The sequence below is a fragment of the Misgurnus anguillicaudatus genome, chromosome 9 (assembly GCF_027580225.2).
Source record: "Misgurnus anguillicaudatus chromosome 9, ASM2758022v2, whole genome shotgun sequence".
Classification (NCBI taxonomy): Eukaryota; Metazoa; Chordata; class Actinopteri; order Cypriniformes; family Cobitidae; genus Misgurnus; species Misgurnus anguillicaudatus.
This window is the reverse complement of record NC_073345.2, coordinates 10,922,150-10,944,914: the sequence shown is the minus strand read 5'-3', so window position 1 is coordinate 10,944,914 and position 22,765 is coordinate 10,922,150. Positions and strand designations below refer to the sequence as shown.

Here is a 22,765-nt window from a genome sequence, read left to right as displayed (position 1 = left end):
GTTTCAGCTGTTTTAGATACATTTGGAATTATGTTGATTTTTGTTATATTATAATTGGCCTCAATATAAATAAATGTAGCCAATGCAAACAGCATTTTAAAGAGCACATATTGTCCTAATTATGTTTTTACATTTCTTTGGGTGTGTAAGTGTGTATTTATACATGTTAACTATATGCAAAAGGTACAAACCCCCAAGTAAACAATGACGTGAGTTATTGTCTTAAACGTAGAGGTATTCAGGCCAATTACAACGTACAGATTAGCTGGCCAATCAGGGACACAGCGCTTTTCAAATCCGTGCATTTCGGGAAGAGAGTGAAATCTGGAGCTACAAAAATGTACTGTATATGGAAAATAATGTTTTTTAACCATAAGCCATGCAAACACATTGTATACCACCAAATACACAAAATAATGTTGTTTTTAGCAACGAAATAGGTGCTCTTTAATGATATCTGAACTTGACTAGTAAGAAAGTAGAAATACTTCGAATCAAATCTTACAGTTAATTCTGCTGTTTTTTAATTGAATCTTTACAATTATGGTAAGCTGTCGCACATAACAGAATTTTGTTGCGGAAGGAGACTTTGCAGGATTTTCAAAGACTTTACGAAAAAAGTGAGAGTATTTTCAATGAATAGTTGACAAAGAAAAAACATTTGCAGTGGGTTTTGGTGATCCTTACTAGATATAGGTACACAAAAAAAGACAAGTAAAGAAAAACTCTTGAGTTAACTTCTGCTCTCCAGCATTACAGAGTCTGTAAGCAGGTTGTAAAAAAAAGTTTGTTTATAGACGGTTTCAGCAGTTACAACATAAACAAGCAGCTTTCGTGGTCATCACGTAACTTCCGGTAAACTCTTCCGCTAAGAAGAATAACAACAAAGTATTTTAAATATAGTTTATTTATAGGCCTATAACAAGCAAAAAACAACAACACAAACATTTGTTATATTCAACGAGGTATTTGTTTAAGAGTTCAAGTTTAGCAACTAGTCAGACCTTTACAGTCTATGGCTGCGTCCGAAACCGCATACTGTACAGTAGGTACTGAATGAGATGAAGTACCTACTTACTTGCCGTTAAAACAGTAGGTACTGTATAGTATGAATCCTGGTAGTATGAATGAGATTTGGACATACTACATCTGCCATGTTGCTACATCATGTGACATATGTCGTCATCACGTCATGTCATTCCAGCGCGAAAACAGCCGCATACCTCTTCTTCTTCGTTGGATAACTCCTCTCCCGGGGCATCATGGGATAGTGAAGTGTCCATCATATGCACACTGCAAAATCTAACTGGAAATAGTAGGTCATCCGGGTACTTTTCGCATACTGTTTTTCGAATACTATGTATTCGGACATACTACTCGCCTCGCCTACTGCATTTTGCGTACTGTATAGTATGGAAGTAGGCGGTTTCGGACGCAGCACATGGCTCAGACCGTTAAAAAAAACTGAAACCGGAAGTAAAGTTAGGACCAGACGCGTATCGCGTCACCCCACGTGCGTACGATGAAACGGTCTAAGAACATACGTATAAGTCAACAAAATGCAAAGAAACATGTTTCTGCATGAGCCTACAGTTTTCTGTGAAAAAAATATGTCTGAGGCAACGACAAGCAACTGGTAGATATTCAATCATTTATATAAGATAAATGATTTAATTTGCAACTTTAACTGTGACTGCATTGACACTTTGTTTTAAATATATTTTACATTAAGAGAAGGTACACTGACATCTGAACTCACCTAATATAATCATAACGAGTCGACTCCTCAATCAATTCTTAAAAATAAACTTATATTTGAGATATGGTTTCCCTGTTTATATTTGCATTTATCCTGCAATAAAACAAATCACAGACAACAAAAAACTAAAATTGAAGCCATTGAACGCACCTTTTAAACGCCAATCGCTATTAAAATGTAACTTGACAGTCCAAGTGCCAATCAAAAATTCTAAACTATGATTGGCCAAACTTCAAATCATAGGTGGGCCCTAAAAAATTAGACATAGGCCGTTTCTCAATCCGAAGACTGCAGCCTCTGGAGGTTGCATATGTAGGCTGCATACGTCATCAAGACTATCATATTTCAGAATTTTAACAATTATACAGTTGACAATTATTCTTAGTTAATCGTTAATTGTTGCAATATGCTTATGACTTGCGAATGTAATGCTCAGTTAACTTAATTAAACCAGGCTTGATGACGTATGGAGTCTCATACGTCACACTTGGCCTGTCAGTGTAAGCGGGCTTCAAGCAGACAAGTTCGGAAGGTGTTTCAAAACAGCAACGATTTGATTCACTGCAATGATATGGCATTAAAATACAACACAACATCATGCACCACCCAGCACCATTGTCACGTGTCGGCGTCCTTGACAGGGTCGGACTCATCTTCTGAAATTTCACTGTGGTATGTTATACACACTGCCATCCAACACAATTGCCGAAGCATTATTTATATCAACATTCTTAAATGCAATAAATTACCTGCTGAAATAAACGTAGGCTAAAACCATTTGTTTCAGATGAGTCACTAGCACGGACACTTTTTAACCAGATAAATGAAACATTTCAGAGCATATTTAGTATTTTTGAGGGGGTTGCTTCGCTGACACCTAGTGGTGGAGATTCAGTATTACAGAAAAGAATGACTGACTTATGAATAAGCAAAAGACAGAAGGTATCATATCCATTCAGTATACGAATATCGATGCAATATTTGGATAGCAACATCTTTATATACATACATATACTACATGTATACCTATATTATATAATACATGTTTGAATACATTTAAATATCAAAGTTTAAGCTGTACTGGTATGAAACTGTAGTGTTGCGCTTTATGTAAGTTTGTGGACTTGCTTTCAGACTGAGAGAGAGAGAGAGAGAGAGAGAGAGAGAGAGAGAGAGAGAGAGAGAGAGAGAGAGAGAGAGAGAGAGAGAGAGAGAGAGAGAGAGAGAGAGAGAGACAGTGATCTGACAGAAGTGCTTCCGTTCCAGGTTCATATTTCCTCACTCCTAGCTGCACTTCAATAATTAATATTCATAATCGCATATCATGTCAGCAGAACACCCTCAGCTTCCTCTGCAGAATGACTGATCCCATCGCCAACATCATTTTCCATTGTCACATCAGCATATATTAATAGCTTTATTCTCCATTGCATTCAGCCCGAGCTGACGACTATTGGCCAGCATCCTGTGACACATTGTCAGTGGCCGCAAGCTTCCTTAATACAATTAAGTGACTCAAACACGAAAGAAGCTCAGAAGATAATTTTATTTGTACATGCTTACTTAAGTTCACCCCAAAATGAAAATACTCTCAATATTTGTGACCCTGCCTGTGAAAACTCAGCTAAAGTCATGTTTTTGTGATTTACTGTTTTCTACATAAATTCATCCTATATAAGATAAAGAACAATCTGTGCAATATAAACTTGATATATACTGACAATGTCAAAGATTGAAATCAATAAATGAAATCAAACTTTGATGCTCATGTAATAAGATTATGAGACTTTAACCTGGATATTACAGGCAATGTCATATTTTGTATGCATCATTTTGTCACCAAATTTGTATTTAACGAATGTTTTTAGCAGGATAGTCCCATTGAAATATAAAATATCTTCTTCCAGGGAGTCCCGGTCAAAGGAAATGCTACAGGACACAAGCACAATTGGACATTCCTGGGGGAGCTCCTGCTGGTATGGTGTCATGTTTTTTTTGACAAAAAGCATTTTAGCAATATAATATACAGTATAATATGTGCTGTAGATATTGTGCCAGTGATGTCACAGCACAGGAAAGTACCTTGTGAAGGTCTTGGGACTGAAAGCTTTCTTGTGGCCAACCGGTGTTATTTTTGTGCTCCACAGATTCCAGTCACAAGCATTTACAGCTCAGCTGATCTAATTCATAAAAGTCTATCCATAACTTAGTGCATGTGAGCAAAGATGGCACGTGCCAGATGAGAAATAACCAATGCAGAAAAAATGACATAATGGGATTTTGTGTCTTTTGTTTTTATGTAATCCCTAAACAGTGATCATCCAAAAATGTTTTTGTATGGCTTAGGGTTTTTTAAACTGTGGGTCTCACAGTGGGATCAGGTGGGTCGCGCAAAGTCACTTGGTGGTTGTTAATGACACAAAAAGAGTTTTGTCCTATTAATGGCTTCAATAACAGGTCTTTCGGGTTGCCATTAAACTTGCATTTAATTCAGAGAATGAAAATATAAACTACTCTATTTTAAAAGAAAACACATTTCTATTTGTATTTCTAAATGCATTTTTCTGCATATTTCTATTAACAACAAAAAAAAAATGGTTGGGTCAAAAGATATAAAGATTATACCTGACCAGTGTTGAGTGTAAGTTACTAAGTAATTAGTTACTGTAGTTTAATTACATATTACTTATTTATTTTTCCAGTAATTTAATTACTTATAATGTAATTGAACTACAATAAATATTGACTATAGAACAATTATATATAACAAAACAGTGGATTTAACATCAACATTTAAAGGGACAATAAGTAGGATTTACCCCCATCTAGTGGTAAAATTGTATTTTGCATTCAAACGAATAGTGCTCTCTAGCGCCTCGCTTTTCCAAATGCGTGTTGCAACTACGGTAGCCGTTATGTAATCACTGATCTCCTTGTCCATTTCAGCTGGTTCACGTGTTCTGAACAAAAATGCGTCGTGGAAACGCGTTGGTAGGCTAGTGCTTTTTGTCCCTCTCTGCTATTATAGTTTATCAGTATGGCGGAACGATATGGAAGCCTCCTTGGACTTAACTGTTCAATGTAAGCAAAGAACTTATATTGACAAGAAGTGAAAGGATAGGATAACAGACAGAGCAATGCATCATGTTCTATAAGATTATCATGTTTGTAGCGGAATCCAGGGGATTAATACGAAATATATTTCATACCTAGTGGAGTTGGTAACTAATAATAGTAGTAAATGTGTAAAGTAGCATAAAATAGAATTACATAATAAAGCAAGAAAAAACTACCTCAAATGTGTATCTATTTATTGATTGGATTCCACAACTGATAACAACAACAACACAACACATACATACAAGACAATACAGCGTTTCGTGTAGGTGTAGCAAGTGAACAAAATTTACTATTGCGCTTCTGATTTGGCTGTGAGATTCGCTGAAATAAATTGGCTGTGAGAATTTTCATTTCAAAATGGTGGCCGCGCTACTGAAGTGCCACCTAGTGGCTGTTGCCAAAAACGCATCAGAGTTTCACCTCTTGTTCTTTTATACTCTTTGATGTAAGTAAAGACAAGAAATTCTAAGCTTACAAAGAAAAGTCAGATCACTGGCAGAGGTCATTTGACACCAACGAGAACATATTTATGAATAAAGACATTGATTTGGATTAATAAAACACTTAAAACCCTACTTACTGTCCCTTTAAAGTCTTAGATTAAAATGCATGTTTTTTATGTGTCCTTCTCACTTTAAATACTTTGGTAAGTTAAAAGGAATAATGGTAACACTCTAGTGTAGTTTACAATTCTCACTATTAACTAGTTGGTAATTAGTATTAATATTACTGAGATATTGTGCTGCAAAAAATGACTTTCTTACTTAGTATTTTTGTCTGGTTTTCAGTACAAAATACAAATATCTAAAATTTTTAAAATCAAGATGCATTTTCTTGATGAGCAAAATGACCTAAGAAAATATGTCTAATTTTAAGACAAAAATATACAATTTAAGTGAATTTGTGCTTAAAACAAGCAAAAATATTAAATAAGTTCACTTTAAGAAAGATTTTCACACACCATTGGCAGATATTTTTTCACATTCACTTAAATAGTATACGTTTTGTCTAAAAACTAGACTTATTTTCTTAGGGCATTTTGCTCATCAAGAAAATACATCTTATTTTACGAATTTTACTGAAAACAAGACAAAAATACTAAGTAAGAAAGTGTGGCTATTTATTCATATTTAAAAAGCACATGTTAATGCCTTATTCTGCAAAACCTTAATCTACATCCTTAATCCTCTCCAATTCCTACAAATACTTAAACTTAACTACCTTACTAAGAATGAATAAGCTGTAATAAAATAATAATTGATGTACTTAGATTTTTTTAGTACATTTAGTACTTAGATTCTTTTTGAGCCGTTTCAAGTCTATCTTTGAATCATTTACTAATTAGGTTTTAAAAAGTTATTAGTAAGTAATTAAATACTTTTTGGAGAGAGTAATTTGTACAGTAATCTAATTACATGATTGAAGATGTAATGAATTACTTTTTTTGAGTAACTTACCCAACACTGTATCTAACTAAGTACCTGAAAAAGTTTGGGAACCATGTGCTTATTTGTCATTTATATGACATAATATTATCTTTACAATCAAACATGGTTGCAATGACATTAGGGTGAGTAAAAATTTACATCATATTTTCTTTCATATGATGTTTTGGGTGAACTTTTCCTTGAGACCTTACGGTGTTAACGTCTCAGTGTATCTACTTTATATGACCCGCCGACCCCCTTGTTCCTATAACTAGGGCCCCTGTCAAGGGTCACCGGGGTGACCCCATACCTTCGCTCCTCAAATACACAAACAGCCCCTGACACAGAAACCTCTCTGGGAGAAGCAAGGACCCCCCCTCCTCTCTCCCATTGGCTGTCACTTTCCTTCAGCCACTTGACCTTTTCTTTCTCTATGCTATTGGAGTTTCTAAAGAAATCTGCTTGTCCGTCAAGTTGTGGTTTTGAAGGAGGCGTGGCCTGGCTAGACATTTCCTTTCTATCTTCTGTTGCCTCTCAATCTCCAATCTTAAGCTTCCTGACCTCTCCAGTGGAAAGGTGACTAACCTCTTTCATTTGGTCTTATCTTTCCACTTGTTCCCTTTTCTCTTTACCTCCCTTTAGTCTACAGTATATACTTGGTATTTGTGTGTCTGCTTGTTAGCCCTGCATTTGATAATCCTCAAATATTCTGGTTAGGGTTTGTCCAATATTAATTGTCTGAAATAAATTTCAGAGCAAACTTAATCTGATCTATTAAAGGTGACATAGAGTGATTGAACGGAGTATTTATCCTTGTTCTGTGATGTGACATGTAGACACAAAAAAATTTGTTTGGGTCTGTAATGCCTTAGAAGCTTCCTAAAAACATCTCTCAGCTAGCTCTATTAGGGTGGGGGATTTTAAACAAGTGGTTTTGCACCTATTTGGCTCCCCCTACTGGCTTAACTTGCAATCTCATTACTGATTGGCTGACTTTGCTGCCACTCAAAAAATTTAGCCAATTATTTTAAAGTGGAGGGGCAGTTAGATGCCTGTGATGTCATAAGCATCAGTTTTTTCAGATTGGGCTGTTTTCTGGCTGACATTTCTAAAAGAGGAATTTCTATGAGACTGAGATGTTTAGAATGTTTAGCACTTTTTGTATGTTTGTGAATGCGGGTAGACTACCATTATTCAACAAAGACAAGGTAAAAATGGTTTTCATTCTCTGTCCCCTTTAAACTTAAAATTATGTAACTAATTTCAGCTGAAGTTGTATGTATTTGTATTTTGGCACAATCTTACATAATGTATGATTTTGCATTAAAATAACCAAAAAATATAGTATAGTAATATATATTTTTCACGTGTACTTATGTTATCCCAAATGTTTGCAACAATGTTTGAATCCAGAGAATTTGCCGTTTTTAAAGCTTTCTGTCCTTGTCCATAGGGTCACTTGTCAATGATGTCATAGTTATCCTCAATTTTGCTTGCTGCCATAGAAACCATACAAAAGTGGTTTGTATACTGTATAGATGACCAAATAGTGAAGTCTGTGAATGACACTTATTGACAGCGACTAAAGTGAATATCAAACATTATGATCGCAATTATGCCGGAAATATAAATGACACAATGGGTCTCATTCACTAAATATGCGTATGCAGTATGCACGAATTTGTACATGAAAACGGACATGATTGAACAAAAACTTTAGTAATTTTAAGTGTAAAAAAAACAACTTATACCACAAGTATGCAATAATCACGTACGCTACAATCAAATATAGGCTATAATAATGTTGATTTGTAATATTTACATGATTATATTTTATATAATATCTTTTTCTGTATTATATATAATTATATACAATATCTATATTATTATTATCACTTGATCTAGGCCTCCTGTCTGTTTTATTTTATAAACTGATGCATGTCTCTGGTACAGACATATTAAAGGTCTTCTCCAGTGGCGGCCAGTGATTTCTTTTTCGAGGGCGCATGATGCGAAGCTTGTCACATCATGTATTTAGCCTATCATGTGTGCTGCTCGTCATGTCAAAATATGTCTTTGTGCGTCATGTTAACCTATGTGCATCACGCGTCATGTCAAAATACATGCCTACTGCAGACGCTTCAAAGTGTTTATGATAAAAAAGATGCTCACTTTTGGCAGATACTTTAGTGTTTAGTTTAGTGTTGAGTTAGTGTCTTGCGAGTATTTTGTGAACGTGAGCGTCTCTTTTATCATAAACCCTTTCGTGGCGTATGCAGCAGGCGCGTATTTTGACATGACGCATAATGCACTGAGGTTCACATGACGCACCGAACACAAATTTTTAATTTGCGCCCCTGGGAAGAGAAGTCACAGATCGCCACTGGTCTTCTCTCACATCTCATATACTTCTTTCTTTTAACAATACGTTACTGTGGACCATAATAAATATGGTCATGGATTTCTTTTCAAGCTCTTTTGCTTCAGTGACAAACTGCTCTAAAATTTTCTGTAGACAAGCGGTGTGGAAAGTCCTTATATAGACCTTGTTTGGATGTGTTTTATGCAAATCACCAATGCGGCCGCTCATTCAAAACACTCCAGATTCACCAATGTAAGAATGAGTTTAAAGGGGACATTTCACAAGACTTTTTTAAGATGTCAAATAAATCTATGGTGTCCCCAGAGAACGCATGTGAAGTACGCAAATATCATACAGATAATTTATTATAGCATGTATGGCAAGCCGTTTTAACTTTTATTCGTTGAGGTCTTGATATCAACAATTAAATTTTTCACTAGTTAAAATTATCAGAAATTACATTTTTACTAGTAACAATGTTAATTCTTGATATCAACAATTCAGTTCTTGATATCAAGAATTGAATTGTTGATATTAAGAATTACATTTTCACTAATAACAATGATACTTCTTGATATCTGTAATTGTATTTTCACTAGTAAAATGTCAGCATAGACTGCCATTCAAATTCAATTGTTGATATCAAGAATTCAATTGTTACTAGTGACAATTTTAATTTCTGATATCATGAATGGGATTGTTATTAGTAAGAAAGCCATTTTAGATATCTGAAATTATATGGATTTCAGAAATACAATTTCAGATAACAGAAATTAACATTGTCACTAGTGGAAATGTAATTCTTGATATCAACAATTGAATTTGAATGGCAGTCTATGGTGACATTTCACTAGTGAAAATACAAATGCAGATATCAAGAATTAACATTGTTACTAGTGGAAATGTAATTTCTGATATCAAGAATTAAAATTTTACCTAGTGAAAATTAAATTGTTGATATCAAGAACTCAACGAATAAAAGTTAAAACGGCTTGCCATATAGCATGTTGAAATTGCCACTTTGTAGGTGTGAGCAAAAATGTGCAGTTTTTGGGTGTGTCCTTTTAAATGCAAATGAGCTGATCTCTGCACTAAATGGCAGTGCCATGGTTGGATAGTGCAGATTAAGGGGCAGTATTATCCCCTTCTGACATCACAAGGGGTGCAAAATTTCAACGAGCTATTTTTCACATGCTTGCAGAGAATGGTTTACCAAAACTAAGTTACTGGGTTGATCTTTTTCACATTGTCTAGGTTGATAGAAACACTGGTGACCCAATTATAGCACTTAAACATGGAAAAAGTATATGATATGATATGTCCCCTTTAAGAACAAATTCATATGCATGAATTAGGTGGAAAGTTTATGCGTGATTAGTTCAAATGTGCGTATAAATACGAAAAACATACACAATTATTAGTGAATGAGACCCAATGTTCAATGGAATTATCGAATTCATCGATCTAAAAATAAGACTGACAACCGTATTCATCTGCCGTGTGAACTCTAATGCAACGTTTAATTTAAGTTAAGCAGCACAAACTAAACTTCAACTCTATTCTGTCTTACAAACACAGTTTTTCCTCCTAGATGCAAATCTAATTGGCATTATTAGTTTTTCTAAGTGCTCTCTCCAGTTCTCATCCATCACGTTTTGTCTTTCATTTTATCTTTCTGTTTCTTCCATCCTTTTCTCTTTATCTGTTTATGAGACAGCGAACAGACACATGGCAGGTCTGCACTGTTTTAAAGATGTTCTTAAAAGGGCATGCTGGAAACTCTCTTTCTTGCTCTCCGTGTCTTCTGGCCTCCCTCTATCAGAGCTCAATCATACTTAATGCTGTCTTTCGATTCACTCGATCCATCTCTGTCATCCTCTCTCTCTTTCCCTCACAGAGCCTTTGCTGATGCACTCCTGGCCATTAATAAAAATTTTATACATAGTCAGGAAGTGCATTTGCAGTGGGAGCGGCTGAAGGCTCTCAGGACGGCAGGAAATGAGCCTCTGGCTGGCGGCCAGCTCGGCTATTCGGAGGGGCCGGCGGCTCGTCCAATCGCATAGTTCCATTCGCTTAATGGAATACGGATACTTCACCCCCAAACTATTAGCAACAATTACGGCGTGGCGCGAAGAGGGGACAGGGAATGTGTGTTTGTGTTGCGAAGATGCGTTTTGTTTGGAGTTGTGAATCCGTGTGTGCGTTCATATCATCATGCATGTACATGTAATGGGGTGATGATGTGTAAGTATCTCCATGTGCGTACGGGACCGGGCTGCGAGAGGGGCAGGGGTGGGGGGACCGAGAGAGGGGCGGGCATTAGTTCTGATCAGATACAGATGGTGGTGTTTATGTAGCTCAGTGGTACAGGGCACGAGGATGAAGGGGCTTGACTAGTTGTTTGGAAGAATAAGCTCCGGGGTTAAGGCCACTTTAAAAAAGCCATACTTCAAGGGATCGTGCAGAACGGCTCGCTCTGTTATCCCGGGTTTAGTTCAAGCGGTGCGGAAGAGATGGGCTCAGGAGTGAGAGATGTTTTGTAACTTAATATAACAGCTCCATCTGCAGTGGTGCTTTGACATGGGAGGTGATCTTAACCCTAAAACCGTCATAACAGAACACACACGCATATTGACACAAACGTTTTAAGTCACAGAACCGGGCGAATTATGAACCGGGCCACCGTGAGAAAAATCTTTCAGATGAAAGCAGCTAACTGTATCCCTTTAGGAAGGGGTCTTATAGTCATAAGTGTACATTCAAGGGTATGATCATGTGTTCCAGGGTTGGTCATCCTTGTTATTAGTTTTAAAAAGTGATCTTATTCGGGATTTCAAAGTGCTACTCTCATACACCTATAGGGACAATTTAAGCTATATAATAGTTTTTTTTCATATTGTCACGTTTATCCATTTAAGCATACAGTGTCTGTCTTTATTGATACTTTTCCCACATTTTTGAATAATGGTAAACTCATCAAAACTATGAAATAACACAAATGTGACTATAGAAACTGTGTTGTGATGAAAAGTTGTGACCTAAAATCTGCAATATCATACTCATGCCAATTTATCACTAAATTTCTTAAGGGTCTCACCCTGAGATGCATTTTAAACAATATTGAAGGAGTTCAAATCCATAGGCAGCATAGGCGTATTAAAGAGCCACACAGATCCAAAATCGAAAAGCTGTCCATCAATGTAAACAATGTGCAAAGTAGTTCAACCAAAATGTGCACAATTAATAACGTTATTGGCTTCTAAAGTAGAGAGTCGACTCTGAATCGCTGAAACGAGTCGTCATATGGATTAAATCTCCTGCCTGACTTTATCCACGTAATACCAACACTTTGCATAATAATCTCCGCCTATAGCCTTGCCCGGGAGAAATGAAAACTATGACCTGCCCACAGCTAGTTAGTGTGTAAACATCATATCACGCTGTGTTTTCAGTTTGTGTTGCTTTCACTACCAAAGAATGAAGATATATAAAGAATGAGTGGTTAAACTTACTTTTTCATGAAGGGATTTACTAGACGTTTGGCTGTGAAGAATCAGTGGTTAAAATTACTTTTTCATGGAGGGATTTACTAAACGTTTGGCTGTGAAGAATCAGTGGTTAAAATTACTTTTTCATGAAGGGATTTACTAAACGTTTGGCTGTGAAGAATCAGTGGTTAAAATTCCTTTTTCATGGAGGGATTTACTAGATGTTTGGCTGTGAAGAATCAGTGGTTAAAATTACTTTTTCACGGAGGGATTTACTAAACGTTTGGCTGTGAAGAATCAGTGGTTAAAATTACTTTTTCACTGAGGGATTTACTAAACGTTTGACTGTGAAGAATCAGTGGTTAAAATTACTTTTTCACGGAGGGATTTACTAAACGTTTGGCTGTGAAAAATCAGTGGTTAAAATGACTTTTTCACTGAGGGATTTACTAAACGTTTGGCTGTGAAGAATCAGTTGTTAAAATTACTTTTTCAAGGAGGGATATACTAAACGTTTGGCTATGAAGAATCAGTGGTTAAAATTACTTTTTCATGAAGGGATTTACTAAACGTTTGGCTGTGAAGAATCAGTGGTTAAAATTACTTTTTCATGAAGGGATTTACTAAACGTTTGGCTGTGAAGAATCAGTGGTTAAAATTACTTTTTCACGGAGGGATTTACTAAACGTTTGGCTGTGAAGAATCAGTAGTTAAAATTACTTTTTCATGGAGGGATTTACTAAACATTTGGCTGTGAAGAATCAGTGGTTAAAATTTCTTTTTCACGGAGGGATTTACTAAACGTTTGGCTGTGAAGAATCAGTAGTTAAAATTACTTTTTCATGGAGGGATTTACTAAACGTTTGGCTGTGAAGAATCAGTGGTTAAAATTTCTTTTTCACGGAGGGATTTACTTAACGTTTGGCTGTGAAGAATCAGTGGTTAAAATTACTTTTTCACGGAGGGATTTACTTAACGTTTGGCTGTGAAGAATCAGTGGTTAAAATTACTTTTTCACGGAGGGATTTACTAAACGTTTGGGTGTGAAGAATCAGTGGTTAAAATTACTTTTTCACGGAGGGATTTACTAAACGTTTGGGTGTGAAGAATCAGTGGTTAAAATTACTTTTTCATGGAGGGATTTACTAAAGGTTTGGCTGTGAAGAATCAGTGGTTAAAATTACTTTTTCAAGGAGGGATTTACTAAACGTTTGGCTGTGAAGAATCAGTAGTTAAAATTACTTTTTCACGGAGGGATTTATTAGACGTTTGGCAATGAAAGATGGTTCAGTACCCACTTTATTTGGAACAACATGTGTTTCCTAACCACAACCTGTAAGTATGATTATAGCTACATACTTTCTTAAATGAGTGTAAAAATGTTAATGTCTGTCGTCGTTTTTATAACCTGATGATGAATTATGTGTATTGATGTTGTTGTTTAAACTCTTAATATACTGTCAGAGAGTCACGTTAGAAAGCGGCTAACGCATGTGCACTAACTTAGTGTTTACATTTTTGCTATGGTCCGGTTAGCTTACATACTTGCTTAAATGAGTGTAAAATGTTAGTTTCTGTCGTCGTTTTATTGCTTGGATTAATGTTAAATGATGTGTATTGATGTCGATAATGTCTTCTCAGTAAATCATGTTAGCACTAGGTCAATACATGTTGCACTATTGTTGGTCTGTGTCACTGATCTGTGGTCTGTGCGGAGACTCTGTCAGTTGACCAATCAGAGCAGAGTAAGCTACTAAAAGGTGGAGTTTAGGCAGACTGAGTCGTTGAACGGCTTCACACGAATCGTTTGGCGATCTCTGAGAAATGGGGTAATTTTAAATGTATATTTTGAGAAAATTACAGTGTTTCTTGCATGCATTTAAACCTGTTTTTCAGGACTTATAAACAGTGATAGGACGCTTAAAATTTGCATCCTACTGGCTCTTTAAGACCTTGTGGTGCGCAACTACCCCATATGATCACGCAAGAATCCACTTTCTTTATTAGATATAATTGTCCTTAACCAGTTCAGATAGCAGGGAAAGTGCAGAAAAAGTTTTTGAGTCATGCAATCCCAAATCACGTGATCACACAGAATGTGTTTATGGCAGTGAGGGGCTCATTTTTTCAATTTTTTTATATGGGCAGTGAGCGTTTTGCGCAGCGCACTGCCGATAAAGGTAGTGCTGTCCATTAGAAGGGCGTTCTGTGTGGTCCGCCCCTAAAGAACAAGTGCTTTCGTAATTTTATAAAAATTACATTTTATTTTGCTGGTTTCAGTTGGTGCCCCTAATATCTTGGCGCCCCTGGGCACTCGCCCAATAGCCCATATGATTAATCCGGCGGAGTTTGGGGGGGGCACTAGCCCCAGACCAGACCCAATTATGACTTTGTTTGAGCTATTAATGACATAGAAATATAATAATTCATATTTTTTCTGTCTAATCTAAATTTTTGTTGGAGCAAAAGGCTAAAATTGTTGTAATTCATTTTAACCATATTTAAAAAAACATTTAGCTGCACTCTTTCGCTAATCTCACAGTATTGCAGTACCAATGTTTGCCTGTAGGTGACCCCCAAGCACAAACACGAAAGTGTTTTTCTATTATGGGTTCTTATTGGGTGCTTTTTCTTTAGTATTAAGTCATGCATTTCAAACAGAACTTTTCTTATAAAACTTTAGTTTTCTAATGAAAGAATTTAATATATTTGGCACAACTATACTTTTGTTTACAAAGTCATTAGGATATTAAGTACCATAAAGTTCCATGAAGATATTTTGTACATTTTTACCATAATTATATCAAATATATTTATCATTAGTAATATGTGTTACTAAGGGCTTCATTTAAAGGCGATTTACTCAATATTTGGTTTTAGTTGCACCATCAGATTTCAAATTTTCAAATTGTTGTATCTCGGCCTAATATTGTCCTGTCCTACCAACCATATATCAGCTTTCAGATGATGCATAAATCTCAATTTGAAAAAAAATGACCCCGTATGACTGGCTATGTTTTCCTCATTAGCTTGTATATGGTCTACCTTTCCATCTTTATTCTGATTGTCTCCTTTTATCTGTCCTTTTTATATTTGCATTTCAAACAGACATACAGGCGAATCTCTCCCTCTCATTTGCACACACACAGGATACAGTGCCGGCAGAAATGAATGACTTTGTCAGCTGTGCCGGTCATTAACCAGGCCATTTAACATTGATCCTTCTATGGCCCAGTACTGACTCCAGTGTCTCTCTCTCTCTGTGTGTGTCTAGCAGTATAATCACTACCAATGGGCTGATGCAATAATTCCTTACATTTATATAGCGCTTTTCTCAGTACTCAAAGCGCTTTACATATGAACGGGGGAATCTCCTCAACCACCACCAATGTGCAGCATCCACCTGGATGATGCGACGGCAGCCATATTGCGCCAGAACGCCCACCACACACAATGGTACAGTAGGTCTTGGAGCAACAATGCAATCCAGTTAATGTTCCCATCACACTTACTGATACAAACTGATAGAGGTACGTGATTGATAGAAATATGTATATTTTACATCATAAGTATACTATTGTGTTACTCACCCTAAAAAATGCTGGGTTGGGTCAAAAAGGTACAAGCCTAGCCGTTGGGTTAAATTATCCCAGAAAATGCCCAACAATGGGTTAAAACAACCCAGCATACAGTAGGTTAAATTATAATCAAACGGGTTGGGCTTGTCTCTTTTTGTCCCAACGCTGGGTTGAAAATAACCCAGCATTTGAGAGTATATGAGGTGAATGCTAGAAAATAGACAAAACAGTAAACCTTTTAAGATATTTATTGGATAAAATTGCATAAATGTGGGTTTTGTTTGAATATACAAAAAATGCATTGGAAAACGTAAAGCTCAAGGGAAATATGTTGTCTACATTTTTATCTGATCCTCTCTTGCAATAATATTTTGTAGGCATCCTCCTAGGCCTTGACTCTGTATACTAGAGATGGAATGGTATGAAAAAAACATTTGATTATATGTGACGAAACATGATAATGACAAAAGTTATTACGGACCGGTTATGAACATTATCATAGTTTTGTTAAAATGTGATACACACACTGAAAACATTTGAACAAGTTTTATTTTTAAAAATCACAATTTAATATTTAATGTCCCTGAAATTATTTCTGTGGTAAAAAATCTGTCTAATAAGTTTACCGTGAATGAATACAATACATTATCCCTTAAACGCCTTCTTGTGCAAAAAACTATGTTGCATATGCGCGCCTGCGTCAAACTGATTCTGTCTGGACAGGATTTACAGCGAGTTTTCAAAATCACGGTAATCAAACACGGTTGTAATGATAATTCAATTTTAAACGATAATACTAACCGTCAGGACGTTTTATCGTGGTTAATCGTGAAACCGGTAATCGTCCCATCCGTACTGTATACTATTGTATTGTTTTGTGTATTTTGAACTTAAATGCTATTAAAATACCATGCACTCTCATATAGACGGTTTCATCGGACGTACGTGCAGTGACGCGGTACGCGTCTGGTCCGAACCTTACTTCCAGTTTCAGTTTTTTTAATGGTGTGATTAGTTGCTAAACTGAACTCTTGAACAAATACCTCGTCAAAAAAAAAAACTAATGTTTTGGTTTCCTAGTTAATCTGTGTGCTGTTTATTTTGGTTGTTATATAAATAAACTATGTTTTAAGTTCTTTGTTGTTATTTATACTTAGCTGAGTTTACCGGAAGTTACATGTTGACCACGAAAGCCGCTTGTTTATGTTGTTAACGCTGAAACTGTCTATATAAAGGTACAAGTAGGTATAAAAGTGGTCACGGGGGCAGTACTTTTTCAAAAAAGTACACTTTAGTACCTAAAAGGTACATCAAAGGTACATTTCTATTCCAAAATATTACATATTAGGACCTTTATAAAAGATACAATCCTAGTGACAAACTTTTTTTAAAAAACATTATTTACACCTTTTTTGCACAAATTTCAACCAGAATTCAAAATTCTCATTTCATATTTTGTAGATCATCATCTCTTTTATAAATGATATTTTTTCTTTATGCTAATCACAAGCTATTCATTAGCTAACAAACTCATCAGATTCCTGTGCATTGTTACCTTTACTGTTATTTAAAAAGGCCATTGCATTTCAATGTAAATTCACATTAGTCATTCGTCCTCGTGTGATGTCTCATCAGTCACTGAAACACAGTCCGTGACCTACAGCTACAGTGAAGCTCTTGTGCACATATGGTCAACTAAGGCTATGTTTACATTAATGCGTTTATTCTTTAAAACGCGTTACTTTTGCTACGTTTACGCCTTAAAACGCGTTAATTTCGCTACATTTACGCCCTTCATTTACACTACACCACCGTTTTCGACCCTCATAAACGGATTCGTTCAGAAACGCTGCAGACCCTGTTTTAGTTTTAGAGTGTAAATGAATGTAGACGGAGTAAAATGAACAGCTGATGTTAACGTGACAGCGCATCATTTTCAAAGTAAAAATAATTTTTATTCAGGTAAATGGAGGTTTGCAACAGAGGTTTTGCCAAAAATAGTAAACATCTACCAACCAGCTATTATAAACGCTATATCAAATTGTTTAACATGTATCCTTATAGATAATGTCTATTTTATATTTATGTTTGAGTATTGTTGGGTTTGAATATTGTTGTAATGTGTTTATGTTTTGTTTAAATTTAGTTAGCTTATTACGAAAGATAGACTGTAATTTTAAACGCCAAAAAAGCCAATATGAAGGGAGAATTGTAATGGGTCAGACATTATTTTCGAGTTTAATTGAAGTTTTGTTTGCTACTTTAAAATGAATTTCGTTTCATATAATTTGTCTCTTAATTTTAATCGATGTTTTGTTGATAAGTTTTGTAAATATAAATTAATAAAAACAATAAAATCAACATCATATTAATATTTAATGCTCGTTTAGCCGATTGCGCTTTTTGCTATTTCCGTGTTGCTAGCGGAGGACTTGCACAAACCTCGCACACTTTTAAAAATTAACATCATATAAATTTTTATAAATTAATTACACACCGAACAGCGACAGGTAAGGGAAGATAAGTTATTTGGTGTTTACCTCTTATGATGTTTGATTGAAGTTTGCATTTGCTGAAATTTATTTTTGCTTCAAGTTCGCTACTGTTCACTTAAATCATAAAGACCTTTCTGTTTGGTTTATAACATCAATATTAACCTATTAATCATATTAATATGTTGTGGGGGGAGCTGACGACTTTCCCAAACACATTTTTATAGGTTCAAAAATAGTGTCTGTTGTAGTTGCCGGCAAAGGATCCAGTTATGAATTTTTGTCAATATCGCACACCCCTAGGCTGCATAAATGCGCAAAGGTAAGCTATTATTAGAGTAATAAATTATTTTACACTTTTATGCGCATGCCCAGTTACGTGATTGGTCATGTTTCATGCATTTATGGTTGTGGATAAAGATTCTTTTTAAAATGCCAGTATAAATGCAAATGCTCTAATGTAAACAGGGCCTAAGACAAGGCTTTTGAATGCACAGTCATATTATAAAATATCACAAATGCTTTCGTGCCATCAGTTTCCACCTTGATATGGACTTGATTAAATTTGTAAGATTGCACCTAACAGGCTGTCTCTCTTATACTCTCACCTGACTAAAAGGCTTTGCCTTCATTTCAACTTAGCATTCGCTTTGACGAAGTACAATTGTGATGACCATATCTTTGTACTTTAACTTAAATATGCTTTATAACTAGAGTAGAGTATAATTCATCAGCAGTAAAATGGCATCCGCCCTCATAGCATGTTATTGAAATTATAGAGAGAATGAATTATGCATATTGCATTTTATGTAGATAAATAGATCTGTTTTAGAGATTGAGCTATACTGCGTTTTGAATGTTCAGTACAGAGAAACCTGATTCACTCTTCTCTCTCTGTACTGTTTGGCCATCCTAGCTATTTCCCTCGACAGGAAGCACCCCTCTTCCTGCCCCATTACACACACAACACACACAAAGAGAGTCACATACACATAAAATGTGTCCTGTTACCTTGGAGATACCTTCCATGTGCTATCAATAGCCTGACATGAACACATAAATATCCTGTATATATTATGCTCCGTATTTCCAGTCAACTCATTCATGTTATCTTTGTGTTTACACCACACCGACATACGGTGCTGTGTTACAAAGCTTATCAACACCATTGATTTACTTTGCTTGTAAATTTGAAAAGGTTCACACGCATTCATTCATACTGTATTTTACACAGAGGTCCTTGCCGTTGTGATAAGGCATCTTGTTGTCTGTTGGCAATGACCGAAATGAACGGGAAAGGAACATGGGCTGGGTTCCAATCCGTCATGCACTTGATTGAGACACTGAATTATTCACTGTTCTAGGATGTAACCTGCTCTAGGACAGCTGCTAGCTGGCACAAACACATCAGAACGGGTCAGCGAGTTCCCAAATGTTGAGTCTGTATCCACACGACGCTGTTAGAGTTAACAAAAAAAACGGCACGTCACAAACTTAAGAGCAACACTTTGCGTACCTTCATGTTCTGTTCATGTTCATCACCATGAAGTGGTTACCTTTTCTTCTCTAACAGTACAGTACAAGAAGACATCTAAAATGTCTAAACATCTATAGAAACTAGCAAAACTTTTGTGAAATAAGATAAGACTTGCTTTAAAGAAAAAGTTGCTTTTTGTTTTCATTTGATCTTTACATTTTCTAAGCATAAACCGCAGTCAATTTTAGGCTTAAAACAAAATAAAACAACTTAGAATATATAAACGTTATGCAATATATATCTGTGTGTGTGTGTGTGTGTGTGTGTGTGTGTGTGTGTGTGTGTGTGTGTGTGTGTGTGTGTGTGTGTGTGTGTGCATTATTTTCAAATAATCAATTATTAGTCGAGTCAGTTACTCTGATTTATACCAAGGTTTGCTCTGGTGGTTATTTTAAGACATTTTACAAATTCGTGTCCAATGCAAAATGCACAAAAAGCACCATTTACACGTGTCGCGCGAGATGCTTAATTCGCGACATTTGCGCGAATTAGGTGGAAACGCGTGACCTCCAGACGCGCGTCAACACGCCTTCACATTGACTTAACATTGAAATCACTCGTGCTTAATGCCTCTACCACGGCTGGTGTAAACCATATACTGGAAGATGGACGACGCCTGTTCGCTCTCTTCCATTGGTGAAAAGTGAAGCCGCCAGTGTCCCGATATGGCGCTGACATCTTGGGTCTTGAGTCTGCGATTTCGGGACCAGTCCTGCGCAGTAGTGAGCAGGAAGTAAAGCCGCGAAATCAAGACCCCGCCCTCACTCTCGCAGAATGCGCATATCACACGATATCACAGCTGTCAATCATGACGTGACACCACCGCTTTTATTTCATTAAATAACTAACTAAACACAAACTTATTTTAAAAACAAACATTTGAATTTACATCAGTGTGATAAAAACTACAGTAAATGACAGAAAACAGCTTCGGAAAAAAGATAATTAAAGTGTAATAAAAAAATTTATTTGGTCTCAAGTCCTATTGAATAACATGGGGAGGCGAGCTTTATGACCTATACTGGGACCAGACACTGGGGGGCAATCGAGACGTTTTGGCTTCACTTTTCAGGGCTTGTGCGGCACTCTTGGTGTAAACACAGCATTAAACATTTCTCAACAAATCACAATAAAGCAGTCAACAGGCCTATATATATATATATGTATGTATGTATGTATGTATGTATGTATGTATGTATGTATGTATGTATGTATGTATATATATATATATATATATATATATATATATATATATATATATATATATATATATATATATATATATATATGCGATGTACAACTCAATCTCGTGCCACAAAGTCGTGCCACAGACACGAAAAACTATTTATAGAAATTTGTGCTGGGTGACACGAAACACATTGGAAATTCGTGTAAATAACACAAATACATTTATCAAATATTTTGTGACTAAAACACTTATTTTAACAATAACAATTTCCGTGAGATTGAGTTGTCGTTGTTTTTTCCTGTTTTTCTCCATTGTCGATTGGGGTTAGAATCACTTTCTGCGACATCCTAATCCAAACCCCAACTTTAAACCCAATTCCAGGTGAGAATAGTTATAAAAGCAGAAGAAAAACATGTAGAAACCAATACATAAAATAACATCCTAACTCAAACCCCGAATCTAACCCCAACCCCACGCGACAATGATTTAAAAATAGGAAAAAACATTGAGGAAAAAAAATAAAATGACACGATAAAGAAAGTCGTGCCACAGACACGAAAAACTATTTATAGAAATTTGTGCTGGATGACACGAAAAACAGCGGAAAATTGTGTCAATAACACAAATAATTAATCAGATATTTAGTAACAATAACACGACTTGCCGTGGGATAGGTATGTAAGTATGTATAGGAGGGCCCCAAGTATAGAAGTTTTGAAAACTACTGCTTTCTTGTCACGAATCAACTTATCTTTAAGGACACATTATACTTTGTATAATTTAATATGTTTTGTTTAATTAAATTGATACCTTTTAAAACAAATTTGTCGTAAATTTTCTTTGGGGGGGCCGCGAAGTAATGCACCGTACACAAGGGGGGGCCGCACACTGAAAAAGTTTGAGAACCACTGTTTTACTGTACAACAAAACAACAAATTTATTGTGAAAATTACAGAGATGCACCAATATATTGGTCAATAATCGGCATCGGCTGATAAAATCAAATTTTCTTGCTATTGACAAGTCATGGCATGGCATGGCTATTAGTCATGGCAACGAATTTGAGCTCTGTAAATAGAATATGTAGAGAAACATGTTTAATGTTCAATATTAAAGGGGACATATCATGAAAATCTGACTTCTTCCATGTTTAAGGGCTATAATTGGGTCCCAAGTGCTTCTATCAACCTAGAAAATGTGAAAAAAATCCAATCCAGTAACTTTGTTTTGGTAAACCATTCTCTGCAGGTATGTGAAAAATAGGACATTAAATTTTGGCTCCCCTTGTGATGTCAGAAGGGGATAATACCTTGTGAAATGTTCCCTTTAATAGTCATTATGTAAATGAATAACATTCAGAAAATGTAAATTTTAGAATTTAGTTAATGCAAGTTAATTTAACCACCTAACTATCAGTATCTGCATCTTTATCAGCAGATATCAGTCAGAATAATGGGTATCGGTGAGGAATTTTATATCGGTGCATCTATAGAGATAAAATGTGTCATGTATCTCTATATATGCCAATGAAAGATAAGCAAGTTGTTGGTATTTCTTTGGAATGCTGACAAAGTTGTTCTTCCCCCTTTTTGTTCCAAAAACTGATACATATTCATCCGTGATGTTCCTGCCTGTCATCATATTTCTCCTCTCAAGTGTCCCTTATTGTTTTCATCACCTATCATATTGTCATATTGTTGACTCATATCTTCTCTCGTTCTCCATTTCTCACTGTATCTTTCTCTCCTGTTCTCTCTCTCTCCATCTTGTTAGGCTTAGCTCAGGGAATCATATAGAACAGTTCCTGAGGGGG

At 35.9% G+C, this 22,765-nt stretch overlaps 1 protein-coding gene across 1 annotated transcript in view; it reads left to right on the top strand.

Annotated features, from left to right (window-relative positions):
• Window positions 1-2,279: 2,279 nt before the first annotated feature.
• Window positions 2,280-22,765, top strand: part of LOC129423879 (protein sprouty homolog 3) — a 28,605-nt gene continuing 8,119 nt past the window's right edge. Inside the window, exons 1-2 of the mRNA XM_055180388.2 lie at window positions 2,280-2,431; window positions 3,667-3,735. The gene's annotated coding sequence lies outside the window, so the exon portion shown is untranslated. The remainder of the gene's footprint in view (window positions 2,432-3,666; window positions 3,736-22,765) is intronic.